The sequence below is a fragment of the Dasypus novemcinctus genome, chromosome 6 (genome assembly GCF_030445035.2).
Source record: "Dasypus novemcinctus isolate mDasNov1 chromosome 6, mDasNov1.1.hap2, whole genome shotgun sequence".
Classification (NCBI taxonomy): Eukaryota; Metazoa; Chordata; class Mammalia; order Cingulata; family Dasypodidae; genus Dasypus; species Dasypus novemcinctus.
Window position 1 is genome coordinate 54,120,180 of NC_080678.1, and position 19,699 is coordinate 54,139,878.

Genomic DNA, 19,699 nt, shown 5'->3' on the forward strand with positions numbered 1-19,699 from the left:
CTATTCCAAGGCCCACAGGATGGAGGAGAAGACTAAGAATTAGAGTGGACTTACTGATATTGTATTCATGAACTATTGTGATTAGTAATCAAAGAAAATGTGGCATTGGTGTGCAGAAAGTGGCCATGGTGGCTGCTGGGGGTAGGGAGTGGGAGGAAGAGATGTGATGTGGGGGCATTTACGGGACTTAGAGTTGTCATGGGTGGTGCTGCAGGGACAGTTACCAGACATTGTATGTCCTCCTTTGGCCCACTGGGTTGACTGTGGAAGAGTGTGGGCTATGGTGTCGACCATTGACCATGATGTGCAGCGGTGCTCAGAGTTGTATTCACCAAATGCAATGAATGTCTCATGATGATGGGGGAGGTTGTTGTTATGGGGGGAGGGGTGGGGTGAGGAGGGTGGAGGGTATATGGGGACCTCATATTTTTTAATGTAACATTAAAAAAACAAAGACAAAAAAACAGAAAAAAAAAAAAAAGACAGAGTCTGCTATGAATGTCCACCATCCACCAGGAGAAATAGGGGATAACCACAGATAAACCTGGGTGGGAGTTTGAAACTCAAGCTAAGGCCACAGAGCCAACCATTCAGAGACTGATGGATTCTAGCCAGAGTAGGCAGGGGTTTTGTGATGAATTAATGATTTCTGTGTTAGATTTGACAGGAGGGCGAGGGAGCCCATTTCCTATGTAGTAGTATCCTCACCCTAGTCATAATCTAGTTTACTGCCAAATGAATTGAGTGGAACAACACAGGTCACTTCATTTGTGCTTCATTTGAAGTAAAATGATGCAGATTCCTTGCTCAGATACATATAAGCCAAAGACACTTTTGGCCTCAGAACATTCTATGATTGCTAAGCTATCATTGTAAATTATGGCTATACCATTGCTTTCTCTGAAAATGTGGTGAGTTTTAGGAACTTGTGTTGCCTTAAGTTCTCTTATAACTGCTCATTTCCTTGAAGGTATCTCCTGATTTCTATGCAACTGAGGGCGCACATTATATTGAAAATTTAAGCCCAGCCTAAAGACTGGCTATGAACCTGAAGTCCAAGATCTTTCGGTGGGATAATCACATTCTACCTTCAGCACAACTCTCCAACGTGCACAACACTCATGCACCCCCACTCCCTTGAGCACAAACATGCACTTCCTTAACACTACTCAGAAACACAAACACAAGTACTAGGTACAAACATACAGAGGAACATACATGCACATAACATACACATGTATCCAACATGTACACGGACTGCTCGCACATGTACACACACATACTACACATGCAGTCACACCACTAAAAATCACACAAACAAGGACATTACACCATACACACATCACATCACACATATCCACACAAGTACACATGACTCACCATGACACAAAACCACATGCAAACTACATACCACATACACTATTCATGCATACCCATCACACCACATCACACACAAGCATACCACACACACACCACACACACACCCACATACACAAGAAAGTATTTTACACTTTACTGTCTTTCACACACTTGGAGGAAGTTTGGAAATGTAGTCTCCAGCCCTAACCTTATCTATTCCAATGTTAATAGAAAATGCTGCCAGCAAACCTCAGATTAAATGCTGCCTTTTCAGACTGAGATACAGCATCCTGCTGAGGACATCATTTACATATTTGTCCCATTCTTTTTCCCAGAAAGGAAGACCATAAAGAGGCCACGAAGGGGAAGGCTACAACATTTTATTCCCAACATTTGCATCAGCTGGAGCACACACATGTAGTCCAAGATCAGTTGGGGAGGAGGTGGCCCAGTGGAGTCACTCTGAGCAAAGAATGAGAAGAGGGAACCTCTGATCACAAAAGGCGAACCTCAGATCAGAGCAAAGAAAAGATTGCTGAGAGCAGTCAGCATTGTGATCCCAAGCAGGGCTACATGATATTAACACCTTCCCCAGCTTGCCCCTACTGAGGACATATCTAAATTGCACACTAGAGGGCGCTCCTGATGAAGCAAGCAGAACCTGGCTCAACCTCAGTCCAACTAAATTGTTCTGGAAACCAAGTGCCCACCTAAGGGCATTAAGGAGATATGCACACAGAGTGGACTTATGTGGGAAGATGAAAGTACACACACAGGGAGAAGCAGAGATCCAAACACCAACTGCATCTGCTCTGTGTCCTGGAACAAACAAAGACAAAGCAGGGATAGGCAAGGGGCTGGGAACCAGTCATGGCCACTAGCAAACTGACTTACCCATTCCAGATTGTGTTGTTCAGTAGCCCTTGGGCACTATCTGCAATCCATTTTCAAATCTGGGCTATGAGCTTAAGAAAAGAAAATATTTTGAAAGCATTTCTCACTTTTCACAACAACAGCAGTAGATTTGGAAATAGACCAGTCTTATCCGGCTTTTACATAGCTCTAACACAGACTTTACTTGAAGTCTATTTTACTTTACCTTGGTTTGCAATACATGAAACATTTTTGGCCCAACAACCTCAAGAAGTTTCAATTCTTCGCATTCTTTTAAGCAAATTTTTCCAGGGAAAATTGTGATAAATGAAATTTGCATTTGGCACATGTATGCAACCCCAATAAATTCCTTCCTTCCCTCACTCATTAGAGAGCACCTGGATCTTTAATTCCTCAAGCTCTTTTCAATTGATACATTATTCATGTAGAGAATGAGGGTCTAATTTTGTGAACTGAATATGGTGCAGGAGTCTTCGAACAAAACAAGACAAATGGTTTTTGGCAAGATGGAGAAATTTAAGAATAATCCAAAAAGAGACAATTGCTCAGTCTTCATGATCCTCTGTTCAATTCCCTACTACCTATTCTGACCTCATCTCCTGCTCCTCCTCACCTCCTGTAAACCCAATTGAAAATAAACCCTCAGACTCATCATATATCCTCAGCAAAATCTCCCTCATCTGCAACTTGGATTATGAACATTCCATCCACCTTCATGCCCTAACTGAAAGCTGGCTTTCCCCTGAGGATACTGCTTCACCCACAGCCCTCTTAAATATTACCCTCTCCCAACACATGCACACTGGGTCTGAAGAAAGGTAGTTACATGCCCTTTTGCACTTGATTGCACCTTCTAACCATTTTTTTTCCTTGTAGCTCCCTAAACTCATCCAGCTTTCATTCTCAGGTCATCTGATTATACCAGTTTCTATCTGTCCTTATTACTGTCATCCAAAGACCCTGGGGAAAATCCTCCTCATTGCTTGGAGAATTTAGTTCATGGCTGACTGTCATTTCTCCAAAATTCGTGGTGATTTTAATACTCACAGGAAAGGATTTTTCCCAGGCCTTGATCTCTGAATTTCTTGACCTCCTGCCTTCTAATGATCTTGTCCACAGCACTACCTCTGCTACTCACTTTCATTAGATATGGTCATTACCAGAAACTGCTTTCCCAACAGAATCTAATTTCAATCATTCCATTTTTTCACACTCCCCACTGTCTATCTTTACACCTCCATTTCCTGATTACTTCAGTTTCAGCAATCTTTGACTTCATCAGGATCTACAATCCAGAGATTATTCCCAGTTTTCAGTAGCCTCCTCACATTGTATTCTCACTTTTCTCCTTTCTCAGATTTAACACCATGGCCAATGAGTGTAATTATTCTGCCTGGCCATGCCTTAAATTCAGAACCACTGACTTTAAGTGGGACCGTTAATGTTGTTTGGCACTCACATTATTTACCCCCAGTTCCCATTATTATTCCACATTCCTAGATGGCTATTTTATTCCTCTCCTCTTCCTCAAATGTCTAGACCTTCTCTCTCTTATTTAATGATTTTGATCTCTATGTCACTGAAAATATAAGAAGCAATACAAAAGAACGTCCATGAGCTTCGACCACCACTTCCACTCACCAATCTCTATCCATGCCCACATAGCTGCCTTCTCTCCTGTTACTGTGGAATGAACTCCCTGTGTTTCTTCATGCCCCTCCACAACTGTACTGGATCTCAGCTCCACTCACTTACTCAATGATTCTCCATTTTCCCTCATGCAGCAAAAATTCCCATAATCATAACATGTGAATTTCACTTATCTTTAAAAATTAAAGAATTTTCTTGACACCACTTTCATCATTTCTCTCCTTTCTTTTATAGAAAAGTGCAGGAAAGAATTGTCAATAGTCATACTCTCAAATTTCTACCTTTCCATTATCTCTTGGACCCACTCAAATCAGAATGTCATTCATATCACTCATCCAAACTGCTCTTGTGGAGTTCACCAATTGCTGCAAGCCATGCAGCTGAACATGGTCCTGAGGTAGGAGGAGTGTGAGGCTGAGAAATGAAAGACACAAATCAGTGGGGACCAGGTGAACCATGAGGAGCTCGCAACTACCTCAGGCACTTGGCTTGAGCACACACGTTATGTTACACTGTAAAGGGAAACAGCACATTCCGAAGGTTTGCATTTCTAGGTGACTACAAACACAAAAGTTATTCTTCTATTCATAAGCCTACAGATAACACAGTTTCTTTCTACTTCTTATCCACACTCAGCATATTTAGTTCCGCACATGACCTTGTGCAGTGGTCACCTCCTATTTTATTTCCAGACTCTCCAGGTGCACTTTATCTACAGTCTCTGTGAACTTGGAGGCTGCTTTGCAGCCTTCTAAAACCCTGCTTTGCAGGGCTCCCCACAATGTCTCCATGTTACTAAATATAAGGTCAATGCTTAATGTCTTCTGACTTGAACCATCAACAGCATTTGACAAGTAGTTCCCTTCCTCCTTCTTGCAAAACTCTCTTCACTTGATGTGGCAGTTTTACATTATCTTATGAATCCCAGAAAAAGAAAAAATATGTTTATAAAATATTCCTCTGGTATGATACCCTTTGATTGCATTTAATTCAGCTGAGATATCTTTGATTTGATTGCCTGTTAAGATTAGGCTTTTAGATTTGACTACTCCAGAGGGCATGACTCAGATTGAGTACCTGCCCCCTTCCTGGGTCTGATAGAAAAAGGACACTCAAGAAAATACATGGGAATGATAGAACTCTGTCATTTTTTACCCTGGGGCCCCTGGGAAATGATGAGCCATTCACCTGAGAGTTTGCAGCTGACCTTGGGAAAAGAACAGAACAGCTGAGATGGATATAGAAGGCTCAGGGAGAAATGAGCCCGGTGCCAGAAGAGAGAGGAAGCCCTGAAAGACAAGCTTTTTGCCAGCCTACAGCTGAGATGGGAAAGAAGCTGGGCCCATGGAGACTTAGAGGAAGAAGAAGCCCAGAGGTGAAAGCAGAATCCCAGCAGAGATCACTGGCCATCTTGCTTTTACATGTGGCAGCTGTCTTTGGTGAGAAAGTACTTCTTATGATACTTGAGTTGGAGTTTTCATGGCCTTGGGACTGTTAGCTTTTACCCTCATATAAATACCCCATATAAAAGCCAACAGATTTCTGGTACTTTATATTGGAAGCCCTTTGGCAGACTGATACACTTTACTCATAGGAGACCACACTTGTCTAGTTTTCGTCCTACCTCTCTACCCACTCTTTTCAGTTTCTAAATATTGAAAGGAATTCTCTTTTCTATCCATGCTCTTTCTTTTATGAATCTCATTGTGTCTCATGGCTTGAAATACTTTCTTTGTGCTGATCTCTCTCAAATGTACATTTCTGACCATCCCCTCTCCTTTGAACCCTAGATTTATATATCCTTTTGCCTACATGACAGATCCATCTGGTTTTCTATAAACATCTTAATATATCAAAAGCTGACCTTTGCCTCTCCTGCCCTCCCCTCTAAATCCTGCTTCTTCCATAGACATTCCCATTTTAGTCAACTAAAACTCCATTCTTCCAATTTCTCAAGACAAACACCTTAGAATCAAGTTATTTCCCTATGTCTCACATCTTACATTCAATCTTTCAGTAAACCTTATCTGTTCTACCTTCAAAACTTTATTCAGAATCCAACCACTTCTCTCAGTCTTCATTGCTACCCCCTTGTCCATGCCACACCATCATTCACTGATTTATTACAATAGCCTCCCGATTCTCCACTCAAATTCCAATCGTCCTTCCATATTCTATTTCTGACATGGCAGCCAGTGTAAACATTTTAAAGAGCCAGAATATGTCACTTCACTGCCAAAACTTTTGTGTGACTTCCTGTAAAAGATAAAGCTCAGAGTCCTCATAGTAGCCTTCAAGGAGCTACACAATCTGGCCTTTCTGACCTGTTCTTCTAAATATTCCTGGTCATTAACTCCACTCCAGCCACAGTACCCCCTCTCTGTTCCCCACAAGCACTAGACATGTGTCTGCCACTGAAGCCATTACCCTTGGGATTCCCTCCATCTGGGATTCCCAACAGTGAACAGCATGGCCCCCTCACTCCTTTAGGTCTCTATTCAAATGTCACTTTCTTAGTGAGCTGTTTCTGTCTACCAGATATAAACTCGTATCAATTCTCCCACCACCACCCCACCCAACATGTCTTCTACTCCTTCCTTGCTTTATTACTCTCCCTGACACTTGACAGTCTCTGACGTACTGTGTATCTTGTCTTGGTTATTGTTGGTCTCCTCCACTATCATATAGGGACTATGAGGGCAAGGATGTTAGTCTGCTTATTCACAGCTGTATCACCTGTGCTTAGAACAGTGGCACATGATAAATGTTTATTTGGTGAGTGCATATATGCACATACAGTCAGACACAAAACATACCTACTTTTATGCCTGGCATTGGGAGGTAGAGTTGGAAAAAGAAGGCCAATGAAACACAATTTCTGTGTTGGAGGTGCTAATAGGCCTAAAAAGACATTAAATATACACAAATCACAATACAAGACAGTGTGTGATGAATGCTAGGATATGGGGCATACAATGGGCAATAAAAATTCTAACCTTGAAAGGTACCTTGGAACAAAGTTTCAGAATCATGTTTCTTGTGGTTTGTTTAAAAAAATAATTTCCTAGACTATCAGGTTAATAAAGGGCATGAGGGGCAGGGCAGGAGATGAAAAGAAAATCAGGTATTGGAATAAGAACTGAGGATTTGCCATATTAGAGGGATTTTTTTAGTGGTGTGATCTTAATGAGAGTATTAGCATTTGACCACAATGGGGAGTTGAAGATGTGCCCTATTTCTCTTTGTGGAGTCCATGCCAAAGACCCAGATTCACAAGAGACCTAGGTTCAAATCCCACCTTTTCAGTATATGACCTTGGATAGTCAACTGAACCTTGATAAGCCTCCTCATTAATTGACTAAATATGGTACGTCAGAGGATTAAAATGTATAGTGTGTGCAGGTGGAATGCAGAGTACAGGCCTGGGACAGGGTAAGCTCTCCATAATTGCTATCAGTGGCTGTCATTATATTGCTTTAAAATATGACATTATTTCTCTTATGTCAATAGCATATGTTTATATTTTGAAAATTGAAAATACAAGAATAGTACAAAAACAAATGTAATCTTACTACTCATATTATTTCTTTTAAATTTGTTATTTGTTAGAAAATATATGAAAAACTGTACACTTTTTTAAGTATCTATAAATGTTTTAGATATTTTTAGGTCATTTTAATAGCAAGAAGTCTATAAATTTGTAGAATTTGTAGAATTTGAGAGAGTTCCATTATTTGTGTATAGAGAGGCCAGGACTCAGGAATGATTTTGAGAAGGAAAAATGGTTTATTGATGGTCAGCCAGACTCGGGAGCTTTCCATTTCAATCCCTAGCCCCGAATAAGACTTTTGAGTTTCTTTTATACAGAGAGGAAGACCAACTGTTCCCTTGGTTTCAGGTCTAAATAGGCTTAAATTAGCATATATATCTTCCACATCTTAGGTAAGCTTTTAGCATGGACTTCATACATTCTAGATAAGTTTTTAGCATATTTGGTTTGCATTTCCCCTGAATACCTAAAGTTTATAGACCTTGCATTGTTAAACTGTTTCCTGGGACTGGAGTCATTGCCATGGTCACCAAGGGCAGGACTGCAGCTCCTGTCACCTCACACCCACAAGTCAGACAGCTTAGGTTATCTCTGAAGAGACAAAGAGCCTCCCACCCATAGCCCACTTAATTTCCCCCCTTTGCCAAAGTTTAAATTGCTAGGCTTTGGCATAATTATTTTTGGAGCTATGAAATAGATGGCTGTTTGTTGTTTTGATTGATTATTTATCAATCTTTAGTGTAGCATCCAGGACTGTTTTTAGAAGTTTAGAAGTTTTCATTCTGGATAGCAGAATCCTGGGGTGGGGCCCCCTGCAGTCATCTTGGGGCCACCAGTGCTCACGTGGATTTCTAGTCAGGTTTCAGATCCACCTATTAATTTTATTTTACCTTTAAAGAGTTTACACTTTTAATCTAAAAAGGGTGCTGAAGGGAGATGATCTCTTTTCTGTAAATGCTTCCTGCTGGCCATGGGCTGTAGTCATTGCCTAACAAGGTATAAAACTCAACTCTTATTTTATTTTAGCTGGAGGAAGATGGATCTGGCATTCTGTATGAAGCTGGATGAAGTTTGCATATGGTAAATAAGATGTTCACTGTGAAAGAAACTTAATTAAAAAATTGGAATACCCATTTTTAAAAGAAGACATTAGATTACAGAGGTACACAAGGTTAGGTGCTTATAAAGACGGCACTCCTTTTTAAAGGCTGGTGGGAACAGTATATATATACTTTTTCTAAGTTATTTATCTTTAGAGAGAAATTGCAATAGATACTTAGCTTTGTTTGAAGACACATTTCAAGCTGTTTAATGATTGGCACTCATGTGCTCTGCCAGATGCTCCCGGTGAACTGGCTCCCCTTGGGCAATTGGTTTCATTCAGAATTAGTATACCAAGTTGGAATTTTCTTAGTTTTTAGCTGTGGGAGTGATCAGAACTATAGAATAAAGGTTTTTACATTTTGGTTTTAATTGTACAATTTCTTATAATTTTGACTTGTTCAATAGGTGGCTCATTATTGGCAAGCAAGCCTCATTTTTGCTACACAGTAGAGTACAGTAGAATATAGTAAGTTGACGGAGCCTGGCTGAGACTGCCATCTTATTCTATTGACATGTTTATTAACTGTTTAGAAAATGAATTTACTAGGAATTTAACATGTCTAATATACTTCTGCACTTGATCCAAAATTGAAAAGATAATGTTATAATTATTAGGCATATATTTAGTACAGGATAAGGGTACAGCACTTCAATATTAATTAATGTATTACTTAATGCAAAGGATTTAGAGTTGCAATTAATAGTTTTAAGTTTCAGGTTTGTAATACTTTACATGTTATCTCTCCATAAGAGCAGGCCATAAGCCAATTGTATTTAAGTTTTACTTACAGTATCCTGGTATCATGGCTCCATTCAGCATGTTCTTCACGCAGTGAGCAAGTCACAGCATCCTTGATCCTAGAGAGATTTTCCAGTATTCTACTAGCCTGGTGCATAGTGCTCTCTGACACTATGGAACAGTGCCAGTCTGGAGGTGGTATCCATCGTACACTTGACTGTATGAGTCATCATTGGCTGCAGCAGGAACTTAAACCTGCAATGTAGTTTCCAGTGACTTCAGGAGCAGAACCAGAGGCTGATATAGCAAATATTTTTAATTGAGGGGTCAGTGACCAGCCTCGCCAATAACTCACATGGAGAGGCAACCTGCAATGTGTCCAAGGCCTGGTTTGAATGCACAAAAGAATTTGACAATGTTAAAGTTTATTCCTTGTTTTTATATATATTTTAAATAATTTAATGCAACACATATATCAAATGACTGTTTACTTACACAATTTTACCATGAAGATAACAGTAGGAACTTTAATTTAGTAATAGAGAGAAAAAATTAATTTTCTTTGTTAAAATGAAAACAGAAGATTCCCAATAGAATCAAGATAACTTTTTATTACCATTTTTTAAAAAATATGTACCTTGCGGTGGCCTTCGGACAGGTTTTATTATCACAAAGTTATTTTTTTGCAACCAATACCAATCTAAGTTTTTAGTTAACAATGACTTCTAGAACTAGAACTATTTAAACATTTTCAGTTTGGAAGATGTTTTACAAACTCTTTATAACTGTCTATAACCACATTGACTAGCCACCTCATGTTTAAATAAACTTATTAAATTACAATTACCAACCAAAGTAATTTACTCTATGTATTTAAGAGAACATATCTACAGTCTTTTTCCTTTAGACTAATTTCACCAATGTGAACTTACAATTTCCATTACTTTAAAGATTTTGCACATATAATATTAATTTAGTTTATTAGTTAATGATGGGAGATTACACTCAAGTTAAGTAAAATTGAAACCATTATAGTTTATGCAAGGAATGTTCTCTTTTTTCCTTACAGAAAGCTAAAAACTTCTTTTCTTTAAGTTATGAAAATGAATAATTTGAAAGCATACTGACTACCAGGTTTTAAAACACATTACACAATTACTTAATTTGTTTAATCATAATCCAGGAAAGATCCCTCCATAGTTTTATGGATTTTTCTTTACTTAGTGAAATTTGTCAACAGAGCCACTAATTACCTTTATTTTTGTTGGAAAGAATTCTTCTTCAGGAAGAAAATAAGGCTCACCTGATTGTGGAGGAGAAAAGAATTTATTCTCAATCTTGCAAGAAGGGGCGCAGAACCAGATATGGTTGACACCCTGAGCAAAGAAAAATGAGCCAATTTATACCCTTAAGTCTAGCACCCAATCTCTTCTTTTGTTTCTCTATAGATTGGATACTTCAGAAGTTACAGCTTATCTGAGAAGATCTAACTTTCCCTTTCCCATGCAAAAGTTTGTGATTTAACTGCTTCCTCTATCACATTCCAACCATTTTAGTTTTTACCTGCTCCCCTTTGTCAAATAAGGAACGGAATTTAGTGCTGAATTGGCATTGATTTAGCTCTTTCTTGGACTGGCTTAATCTGGTTTCCTTTGTTGCTGTTTAACCCGGGAGTGGGAGACTGAGGCAGTAGGCTGCCAGGTTACATTAATCAATATTTTTCTTCCTTTATGTGAAAACTAACCTAATCTTTGTTTTTTACATTTTATGGCTAACAAAAGGTTTAAACTGGAAAATTACAGGGCAAACTGATTCTTAATTCCCTGGTCTAGAAGATAGGTTTAATCTGCCACACCTAGTCTTGCCTTTAAGCTCTTGCAAAGAGGAGGCCCTTTCCCAATAGTTTCTATAATCAGATTTCTATATGACTTCTTCATCCTGTTTAGCTTAATTTGGGCTTCAAGACTATTTATTCACATATATAACTGCATATTTAATTTTTAACAATTTGAATAGAGCTCTTTTAGGAATTCTCACTTGTTAATTTGATACTATCATCCTGATATATGAGGACATACAGTGAGCAAATGGGCAGACACAAAGAGTTAGATACAGAAACACAACTCATTGATGTTACTTATAATTTGCATTATTTTATATACTGTTTAGCTCAATTTGGGGTCCAGAAATGTATATTACATATATAACTGCATATTTAACCTCAACAATTTGAGCAAATAGGCAGACATAAATAGTTTGACACAAAACATAACTTTAGTTACTTAAAACTTCCATTTTTCACAAAATAAGTGTGACTGCAAAACATTTCAAAGACTCCTGAAACTTTTCTTAATTTGCACTATGACTGTGCAGTTTTACACAAGAATTTTGTTTCTTAACTAATGGCTTGTAACTAAAATTTTCCCAATGCTTTAACACCATTTTTTGTTTCAGAACTTTATATTTTACCTTGAATTTAGCAGAATTTTGATAAGCAACAAAATTCATTCTTGAAGCTTCAGGGAGACAGACTGGTTTCTCTCATGAATTGCCACACTTAGGAACACTGACAATTAAAGCAGGAGACTTCCTTTATTCCCCCCAGTCCTTGGAGATAATAAAACTCCAGTGATTGTTTAAACCAAAGGGCTAATACTCCACCAGGCAACAATTTAATTAGTTTACACTTGAATTCATGAGAGAAAGGGTTAATAATATCAGGAGAGGAGACAGAGATGTCCCAGCTCTTCTCTGGACCGTAGGGACAGAAGCTATTATGAAATAACCATAGGCAAAGGTAAGGGGTGAGGTTAGGATTGAAGTAACCATAAACAAAGGAAAGGTTAGTTTAGAATTTATACTTAAATAATAGTTTCAGGCTAAATTCACCCAGCTATAATATCAGTTATTATCTTTTCACTGTTTTATAATTTAAATGCATTTATAAATGATCTTAACTCAGTTACAGTTTTTTATTAATTTTTTTAACCTTAAGGTGAATTGGATAGCTTTATTAATTAAACTACAAGAATTTTATTAATAACAATTCTTTGAAGTCCTGCCTTTTCTTAGTAATGGAACAAATTCTCATCTGCAAGTTATGCATTTAATTCACCAGCAAGAGTATTAGCATTTAAAGATTCATTTTAAACTACCATTTTACATGAATTCTTAGGCACCAGCAACTGACAAAAGCCAAACATAGATTTTAAAGTGGCATTTCATTCCTTTTTTTTCTTCCTCTGTAGTTTCACAACCCTGAAGTTCCCAGCCAGACCATTGAAAAGGCTATCAAGTGATTAGCGATCTATTGTTTCAAGCCATAGCCTCTTTTTTTCAGATGGTTTTAAAGTTCTAAAACATTCTAAAGTATTTCTACAGTCTTACAGAGAGAGAGATTTTGGCCTTGACACCCTAGGGAGGGAATTTTACTGCATTTATTTTGATTCTGCTTTTCACCCCCTTCACTTCTCCCCCTTCCAGGAAGTCAGGTGCACACCAATCAAATAGGATGGCAGCTTGTGAAGAGAAGGTGTGGACTCACTGGAAAGGGGCAAGCCGCTCCCCCCTTTCCAGCTTTCTGCCAAAATGGGCAGACAGAACCTACTCAAATTTGCATGCCTCCCCTGTACCCAGCCACCTGACTGGGGCAGCCCCAACAAACTTGGGTGCGTGGCACAGGCACAGATGGCCTCCAAGCCCCAGCGAAGGGGCAGACCAGAGACAAGACTGCAGAGCATGCACAAACATCTAGACTCTGCAAACATCCAGACTCCTCAGTTTTGCCCCATTATCATTTCACCCCCTTGCCAATGGCAAGGGAGCATTCCAGCTCAACTGAATTCTACTTTACATAACCACACACCTCTAACACTAGCATTGAGCTGACACAGACAGAAGAACAAAGGTCACTAATCTGACCAACAAATTCTATATATATATTTTCAGCATGGCTGCCCCCACAGCCATCACAAACCTTAGAACACTTAACATTTGGTATAAAGCAAATTTATTCACAATTTAGCACCATAACAAAAGATTTCAGCTAGATCATTTTCACTGTTTAACTTTATAACCAGACCAAGCTTCACTAGAAAAGCTGATCCATTTTCCTATAACCAAGTTTTGTTTCTGTTTTTTTAAAAATCCAGGCCAATTTCCAGGATATTAGGACTCAAACCTATAAATAGCCCTTCCTATTATAATCAAGCCTCCACTCCTTTAGTGGATATAAGACCAGTACCGGATTCTAACTTGCAGTTAGACAAACCCAAAACACCAGGGCTTTTTCCCGGTTTTTCTCCTTTTTCCAGACCTAAAGAAAATGGCTTCCCCCCAATTTTCTGGGGCTACAAGGGTTCTCTTGGGAAGTGATCAGCCTCCCCCTCCTAGCAATTAAAGCTAGGGCTTTCCAGACTGCGCTCACCCCAGGCATCTTACCTTTTTCCATGTTTGGAGTTCTTTCTCATTCCCAGAATCTTTCTCTTCAGATCTTCCATTGCCCTCAATTTTTGTTGGGAAGATTCTGGTGGAGCCCACATCTTTTGTGGATTAAATTTAATCCGGGGGTAGCCAGATTTGGGGTTCACCCAAGTCCTCCTGGCTTCCTTGGGGATTTGGAAGGGGCAGCAAAATGCTACCATCTCTGACCTTCATTTGCAGTCCCTTCATGGTCACCAATAATGTTGTTGAATTTGAGAGAGCTTCAATTATTTGCGTATAGAGAGACCAGGACTCAGGAATGATTTTGAGAAGGAAAAATGGTTTATTGTCAGCCAGCCAGACTCGGGAGCTTTCCGTTTCAATCCCAAGCCCCGAACAAGACTTTCAAGTTTCTTTTATACAGAGAAGAAAGGCCAAATGGCCCCTTTGTTTCAGTTCTCAATTGTCTTGAATTAGCATATATATCTTCCACATCTTAGGTAAGCTTTTAGCATGGACTTCATACATTCTAGATAAGTTTTTAGCATATTTGGTTTGCATTTCCCCTGAATACCTAAAGTTTATAGACCTTGCATTGTTAAACCGTTTCCTGGGACTGGAGTCATTGCCATGGTCACCAAGGGCAGGACTGCAGCTCCTATCACCTCACACCCACAAGTCAGACATCTTAGGTTATCTCTGAAGAGACAAAGAGCCTCCTGCCCATAGCTCACATCAAGGCCAATTCTTGGACAAGGAAAAGAGTTGGTTTCCTAGTGACTGCCTAATATACAGATTTTCACATAGTTTTTTTTTAATCTATGGGGTATTTTTTATATTAATTGGAAGGTAGATGTCAGTTTAGGATAAATAAAATGCAATGAAAATAATTATCTAAAGAGAACTTTCCCTATGAATCTTCCCTGTGGTTTCCACATCCTCAAATTAGCATTGGTGTAGGCTGTTGGTGGGCAGGTGCTGTTCATCTCTTCATAGGTAACCTGACTGAGCTGTGTGTTTGGGACAGTGAGAACTGCAGCCCTGCCCTTGGTAACCATGACAACACTCCAGTCCCAGAGAAACAGTTTAGCAATACAAACTCTATAAACTTTAGATATTCTGGGAAAATGCAAACCAAATGTGCTAAAAGCTTAAGGAGAATGTATGAAGTCCATGCTAAAAACTTACCTAGGATGTATGTTATTTCATATGTTAATTCAAGCTTATTCACCACTAAACAAAGAAACATTTGGCCCTTCCTCTGTATAAGAAGAACTCAGAAAGCTTGTTCATGGCTCAAATTTTTAATGGCCCAGCTGATCATAAATAAGTCCTTTTTCCTTCCCAAAATTATTCCTGAGTCCTCACCTTTCTATATGTAAATAACTGAACCTCTCCTGAATTCTATAACAGTCCCAGTTTACTCTCTAACTGCATAATTCAATTTTTGTCATATCAGGCAACACATATTCAAGTGCTGCAGGATGACAGTCTCGCTGGCATTCTCAAAAGGCCAAGAACCACCCAGTCTGGGTCAGAACACACACATGCATACTTCCTGCCAAGAATATTGCTACAAATTGCCACAGCCTATGTACCAAGGGGAGAAGACACTTTCAAGTCCTTCTCATGGATGCATTGTAGCCAGTTATTTGAACAGAGCTTAAGCCCATTTTGGCAGGAGAATAATATTCTTCCTCTTAGACTATTTGGCCTTTCAGTCATCCCAGTATGACTGACTGCATCCATTTTTTCCTGTACCAGATCCTATTTAGATAATATGTAAGGACTGAGGTTGACTCTTGATACTTTTCTCCCCTCCTTCCCATGTGGTGTTCTTGCTCCCTGTAGTCCCATCCAAGAAAATTATCTGGCTAGGAAGCAAGCCAGCTATTTTACATTTCCCATCAATCCTAACTACAATTTAAGACTTTATTCTATTTCTCAGGTACATTATAGCATATCAGAATGTGAAGGGAAATTAGAAATTGTGTTTGACCCTTTCATTTCACAACTAAAAAATAGAGAAAGACCCTTTTTTGGTATAATGCCATATATGATGGGGGTGTGAATCTGAGGGTGATTAAAACCCACCTTGTCTTTTTAAAAAAATTCTACTCCAGAGTTTTTATCACACAACTTTATAATATTCCCTATTTGCATATGAGTATTTTCAAGGGTTTCTGATAATAGAAGATTCCATCTATGTAGAAAATTGTTCCCAAAGGAATTAGAATTAATTCAACTGGAACTGGAGGAAAGGTGAAATTTGAGATTCTTAATGTTAATTAAAATGGGGGCATATGTTCCCAAAAGTTTGAAAAACATTTTCCTATTAACAGAGAACTACTTAAGTGTCAAAATGTTCAGTGGCAGGTATTCTCAGGTCAAGCATATTCCCCTAGAATTCTGTAAATTCTTTGTTTATAGATTTTATGAGTTTCATTACGGAGTTTCCCATTCAATTGAGTGAGAGTTTACAGAGCTTAGGAGCAGCTAAAATGACAGACATCAGTAATAATCTGAAAACATTTTGAGAATAAACCACTACTTACTAATTATTTTGGTGAAATAAATATTCTGTTGAAATAAGAATGCCATAACTGATTCATTCCAATGATACCTGATAGAACTAACTTACACCTCTTGTAATAATGCCATCATTGCAAAGAACATTGGGGTAGGGTCTCCCCTTCTAAATTGCCTTCAGAGCCTTTGTCTGCTACATATTATTTCAAATGTCCTCCAAGGTATTAATATATACATATTTTTTATATTGAATCTATTATGAAACCAGCCTTACTGAAGATGAGGTTTCTTTCTTTAAAAATTACTTAATATGCTAAAGTTAAGCCTGCTTTACCTACATCTCAAGGCTGCATTGTGGATTAATTGGATGGAAGAGCCCTTTACAAACATTTATTGTGTACAGATGAGATTGTCATTACTATAAAAAGGGCCATTCCCTTACAGTCATAATAATACTTCATAACTATAATAGTAACACAATTACCAAGGAATTTGGTTTTTCCAAACTGTTCTGCTGATAGATTGGAACAGACTCCCCTAACAAATGGGCTTTTTCTGTAAGAATGTGATTATAGTGATTTCTGCTGTGTTATGTCATTCTTTCTAGAATATTGTGTTCATATTCCCACTACTACATGACACTTTAGGGGCTGTTTCAGGCTTTCAATAGAAATGTGCCAAAAGAAGAACCCCTGGATGCAGCTACAGTTAGGGTCATCTTCCTAGGTCTCCACCCCTGCAAGGGCCACCACGCTGTGAGCTGGGAGGCTTATAAGGTGGGTGCCTCTCTTCTGGGAACCTCCCAGGGAGTGGAAGTACATCTAGGGCTGCTTTCAGGTTTGGGGCAGAAATTCTTAATTTTCTAGAATTCACAAAAACACCACTCTGTGTTTTCTGTATAGCTGTCACCTCAAAGAGAAAAGATTTTCATCTCCTGCACATTTCAACCAGCACAGTCAAGGTTTCTCAAGTTGTGGCCAGTGAACCATTTGCCTAAGGATTTTTGGTCACTTCCCCAGACCTCTGGAGTACAACTCAGGGATCTATACATTTTATAATTTCCCCTTGTGATTTTTATACCTTCTAAAATTTGAGAACCATGGTTTCACAGGGGCTTGAGATCTGACTTCTAGGATGTAATATGAGCTAGACCTGGCAATACAACACAGTAAAGCTATATTGAACTGGAAGATACCCCATTAGGGTCAATAGTGAGAGCTACTGTTGTAGAATTTGAGAGAGGTTCAATTATTTGTGTATAGAAAGGGCAGGACTCAGGAATGTCTTTAAGAAGGAAAAATGGTTTATTGAGGGCTGACCAAGTTTCAAACCTGAGCCCCAAACAAGAATTTTGAGTTTCTTTTATATGGAGGAAGGGCTAAATTGTTCCTTGTTTCAGTGCTCAATAGGTTTGAATTAGCATATTACCATCCACATCTTAGGTAACGTTTTAGCAAGGACTTCATACATTCTAGAAAAGCTTTTAGCACATTTGGTTTGTATTTTCCCTGAATATTTAAAGTTTATAGAGTTTGCATCGATAAACTGTTTCCTGGGGCTGGAGTCATTGCCATGGTCACCAAGGGCAGGACTGCAGCTTCTCACCATCCCACATGCAAAAGTCAGGACAGACAGCTTAGGTTAAGGTTATCTCCAAAGAGACAAAGAACCTTCCACCCATAGCCCACATCACTACAGGTAAAAAATTCTGAGTGTCAAGTCAATATCAGGCCAGATTCATTCTCTTTAATATGCTTACTTTCCAATGTCATTGGTTCTAGGTATTCCTGGACAGTCAAATACCGACTTTTAAAAATGTATTCTTTGACTCAACCAACATTAATGATCACCAGGTCTAGTCCTTGTCACCAGAATTGCAGAGATGACTAGGATAGCATCCTTTTAATCAAAGAGCTTACATTAAACCCTTTCTTACTAACTTCCTCTAGCAAGTACCACAGAAAAAAGCACTTCATTCCAAACAGTGAAATACTACAATTTTCCAGGTCCAGTGGTTTTACACTAGGTTCCTTAGAGCTGTGAGGTGCTTTAGAGATTTCCCAGGAAACGTGTGGGTGACAGATCAAGTAGACTCTGTACAAATACTTCCCCTGAATAATAGCAGTTCCAGTTTTCTCTACTTATTTTTTTTATGATTATGGCTCCACATAAGATTTCAGTTAAGACTAGAGAGAAAGTTTATAAACAGTACTAGGGAGCTGATGTAGCTCATTTCTTTGAGCAATTGCTTACTGTGTAAGAGGACTTATGTTTAATCCCTGGTAATTCCTTAAAAAATAAAACAAAGAACAAAACAAGCACCCTAGAATTGATATGTTTTCAGGCATTTATAGTCAACAAAAGTTTTCTTTTTAAATTTATTGAAGTATATCTCTCATACATAAGCATACATAAACAGTATGTGTATACCAATGGTTGTGGACTTATAAAATAAACATATATAACATGATACAGGACTCTCATAACTCACCCTACCACCAATAACTTGCATTGTTGTTAAACCTTTTTAACTAATGATTAAAGAGCTTGTCAAAATATTACTACTAAACAAAGTATTTTCCCCCAACCAATCTTATTATTATTATCTTTATATCATTTATGTATGAACTTACATAAACAATTAAGTGTATAGTGAAAGTTGTGAACTTACAAAGCAAGCATGCATAACATCATACGGGGGTCCCATACATCAACCCTCCACCAACATCCAAACATCATGAGATGTTGTTACAAATTATGAAAGAATATTGTCAAAATTTTACTGCTAATCATAGTCCTTATCTTACATTTGGTGTGTTTTTCCCCTTACCCACCCTATTATTATTTTTTAAATATATGTTTTATAACAGAAGTTGGAAACCTATAAATCAATCATGGACATGTGCAGAATTCCCAAACAACACCCCTCCATCAATACACCACAGTGCGGTATGTCATTGGCTACAGATAAAATAATATCATCTGATTGTTACCATGTCCATAGTGTACATTTGGCTCACATTTTCCAAACTGCCTCAGTATCAACACAGCACATCTTTAGCATAGATGCAAGAATATTATATTATGAGTACTAACCAGTCCATAGGTCACTCCAGCTGTACTTTACCCATGCCCCTCCATACTCCCAACACCCTGCCGAAGTGATATACATTTGCTCTAGCTAACAAAGTACACTCTTGCATCTGCACCATCAACCACGATTCTCATCCACCTCTTGGTTTGCAGTCACCCCTCGGGCTGAAGTGTGGTTTGCTGGCCTGGCGGGGGAGCAGCCACGGCAGGCCAAGCCGCTGCCACCATAATGGGGTGGTTGGTCGGACTCACCGCCACCCCTGAAGGGAGCTTGGCATGGGCGCAGAGTGCCCTCGGGTCTCCCCTTCTTGGAAGCCATGCTTCCGTGGCCGCACCTCCTCCCAGATGGCACCACATGA